This window comes from Triticum aestivum, chromosome 5D, assembly GCF_018294505.1.
Source record: "Triticum aestivum cultivar Chinese Spring chromosome 5D, IWGSC CS RefSeq v2.1, whole genome shotgun sequence".
NCBI lineage: Eukaryota > Viridiplantae > Streptophyta > Magnoliopsida > Poales > Poaceae > Triticum > Triticum aestivum.
The window spans coordinates 370420122-370423848 of NC_057808.1; the positions used below are offsets into that span (position 1 = coordinate 370420122).

A 3727-nucleotide genomic window follows, 5' to 3' on the forward strand; every position below is an offset into this window, starting at 1 on the left:
GGCCATGGAGTCGTCACAGTGGGATCGCGCCGATCGGTGTTCTCTTCAGAGAAGCAAAGTTCCAGCTTAGTATATGTTTCATCGAGCGTAAGATTGAGTACTGTCCCCGGCAAACTTGGCGTAGACACTACCTAATGGAATGCAGGGTGTTCCAGATATAAAAAAACGCGATAACTAGTTTATGGAGGCTATTTACTGCCCCCAGCGTCGCTCCAAAGCTACTGATGGAAATAACTTAAACGAAATTGTACGGGTGCAAAGTCCCAATGCAGCTTCGTTTTTTGGGTCTAATATATTCGCAGCATTTTATTTTTTTCAAAACGGAGGTAAAAAATTTGCCTCATCTATTAAATAAGGAAGAGTAGATTAGAGTTTTACAGCGACCACCTCAAACACGGCATGCGAATTACTCACGAAATACAATAGGCCCTAGTTTCTTTTCACCAGCTGGTCACATCAAGACTTGGTCGTTGCGGTGCTCTCGCTATGGTGGAGCTGCCCTGCACTAAACAAGATGATATACATGCACATAACAGATGTACTTGCTAGGTTGTCAGGGTAAACCTTGATATGGCTGAGGCTGGTCACAATGGGCAAGAACATAAGCTAGTAACTTACATATTTCTCTGGACTATATTACTATCTTCATAGTGGGTAGGAACATCTATACAGTGTCATGCAACGATGTATTTATTAGGTTATAGACTCATTGTTTTTTAGAGTGTGTGATGTTCCGGTAACTTAGCTAGTTACCACAAGCACCTCTCTCTTCATTAAATATGTGCCACATAAGTAAAGTTGTATTGGAGTGTGTGTTGTTACTCTTAAGTTCCTCCTCATTGTGACCAACCCGAGGTCACCAACCCCGCGTGATGGGAGTGATAGCCACGCGTAATGGGATCACCGTCAGAACCGGCAAGGCTTGCTCTCATCGGCTCAAGGTCGTTGTGGACGCCGCCCAGGCACAATGCTATCATCCAATGGTGCAACGGCACTGCAGTCCTACCGAGGATAGCCAGAGCACAGCGAGGGAGTCGGGAGAGGTACAGGGGAGGGGGAGGGGGGGCACGAGAGACGTGGAAACGGGGTGCGAAGCTAAGGACGTGCTGCCAACAGATAGGGTTTCGTCGCCATGCTTGCACAGCCTGTGGTATGCAAATAAGCTACTATTCCAGACAGGATGAAAACACAAGAAATTGGACAAGCCTTCCAGCCTTGTTCACATATGCCATTACACACAAATGTCATAATGGCTAAGATAAGTTGGGTGTTTACCTTGGTAACAAGTTGAATTACTCGAAAACTCCACAGAGTTCAATCTACTGATAAATGAAAACAGGTGATAATAGGCAGGGACGTCTTCACTCTTCATCTGAATCAGAGGCAATTTCTTCATCCGACTGTAAAATAGCAGCAATGAAAGAACTAGTCAAAAACACAAAATTTGAATACAAGATGAGTTCACGGCCATGTCGCATACAGGCAGTGCCTCCAAAAGACAATAGAGCTAGAGAACTACAGACGACTGACATTCAAAAAGGTGGCTGGTGGCGAAATATATAGTACTATGGACCGTGATTGCAACAGTAGTTCAATGTTCAAAATCACATAAGCAACACTACTTTTCTCAGCAGTCAACGAGTATATGGAGTCATCTAAACAAAAACATGCAACGGCACAACTAATCTTGTACATGGCACAACTAAAAGAGCAAAGGAAAACAGATAGCAGACCAGTTTCAAACACCAATAATGGACACCAAACAGATTTAGTGACCTCAGAACAATCAAGTTTCAGGGTGGATACAAACCCAAGCAAACTACTGAGCAGTTCAGAGGCAAGTGCCCTATTCTTCTCACAAGCAGGTCGCCAGAAAACAGGCTCGGAACTAAAAAAACAGTTTGGTAACACTACCAACATCCAGGAGCTTTCAGGATTCTTCCTCTAAACATCTAAAAATTCACGTGGGAATGGGACAAAAAACTTGACAGACACACAACTACTAACACATTGAAGGAGATTGGGACTCGAACCTGGAGATTTATTTCATATTTCCGTCGATAACTAAGACGTTTGCAGCGCAGATGTTCAGCATTATCAAGGAACTTCAGAAGATGATAAACACAAAAGAAATAATTAGTCCAGTGGTTCAAAATCAAGTTGCCACAAAATGGTTATTTACCACACAATTATGAAATTACCTCAAAATGGTCTCTAATCCTTTTCTCCTCTTTTTTTAGCATTTCTTCATACTGAGCTTCCTGCAACCGAGGATAAAACACATAGTTAACATTGGCGCAGCACATTGAAGATATTAAAACGCTAGCCAGTACATAAATCACCATACACTGTGACGGGAGTCGACCCACTGCTTCTCATTACAGGGACCAAAACCAAGTGGGAAACGTGGCCGCCTTTGAATGAAGCAGCACGCGGGTGCTTCATACCATCACTTTCATTGTTTATACAGCCATTGCAGGTAGCTCCACGATCTAAAGACAGGTATGGAATTTGTCATTTAAGTGTCAGATGACTAGCCTGGCTCAGATACAACGAGAATAGCTGAATAAGTGCCAACAATGCATGATTGCAGCACCTACAAATGGCTGTGCGTGAACCAGTTGGATTGTGATATTACAGACATAAAGCTATGTATGGTATAAGATGGCACAATGGGCAGGCAAACAGGTCAACAGTAAGGGCTCCACAATAAACCAGAAACACATTTGCAATTTTATATATATATATATATAAGCTAACTTCAAACACTGTACCAAAATGTTTAATTTGAGATACGAGTGTAAATTATCCTTGCCGTCAGCGTTAACACCACAGAAAATGCAGAGAAAACATCCTAGTGTATCGTTCTGATCTATATCTAACAGATAATTTCAAACAGTATTCCAAAAATGCATAATTTGAGATAAGAGTGTAAACTACCCTGGCCGTCAGTGTCAACCCTGGAGAAAGTGTTGATATAATATCCTGTGATATCATTCGAATCACGTGCGACTTCAACGAAGAATAGACTGGTGCTGCCCGCATCATTGGCACTTGGCAGCTTCTTTGGTCTTCACAGTGATATTGAGATGATAGTACCATTCGACACCTTCGCAGATTGATTGCCAATGAACAATTTCTTCGAGTTCATCCACACGATCCTAGAATAAGCATTGATTGGATCATTAATGTTGCATGCACAAAGCAGTAACAATAAAATACAACACAAGCCTGGTAGTGGGACAGAGTGAAGGCGAGCAAAGAATGAACCTCAGCGTCATTCCGCTTGTCCAGTAAAGCTTCAACCAGTCTCCGAACTTTGTCACGTTCCCTCTCCGCTACTTGAGCCCTTGTGTAGACCTTCGGGGTGCCATCTGGAAAGTAAAGACGTTCAGTACAGCACGTTCCTTCTCTGAAAGCATCTTATCAGACCTAATTTCAGATCAGAGCATATGATTAATAGATGTTCATTCTTCAGAGAAGGTAAACGATTTTCTTTTGAGAGAGATCAGAACATTACATGACATTGCTATTGGGACAAGCATAGGAATCAACAGCACTTGCAACTTCTTCAAGACTCTGCAACGGCTTATCACCCAGAGTAGGATATGTGTAAAAAACTCCTGAACTATCCATTCTGACATAAACTGGTGTAGGCAAACCGGGATCTCTCCAGGCCAAAACATGGTCTGTGTCATAAGTCTCTGAACCCCTGCAGTGGGTAGGC

The 3727-nt window shown here is 42.6% G+C and overlaps 1 long non-coding RNA gene across 1 annotated transcript; it reads right to left on the reverse strand.

Annotated features, from left to right (window-relative positions):
* Window positions 1–2388: 2388 nt before the first annotated feature.
* LOC123124964 (uncharacterized) lies at window positions 2389–3408 on the reverse strand. Its single transcript, XR_006461256.1, has 3 exons — window positions 3271–3408; window positions 2941–3161; window positions 2389–2492 (listed from the first exon to the last, which is right to left on the reverse strand). It is a non-coding gene; the product is annotated as an uncharacterized lncRNA (long non-coding RNA).
* Between the last annotated feature and the right edge of the window lie 319 nt (window positions 3409–3727).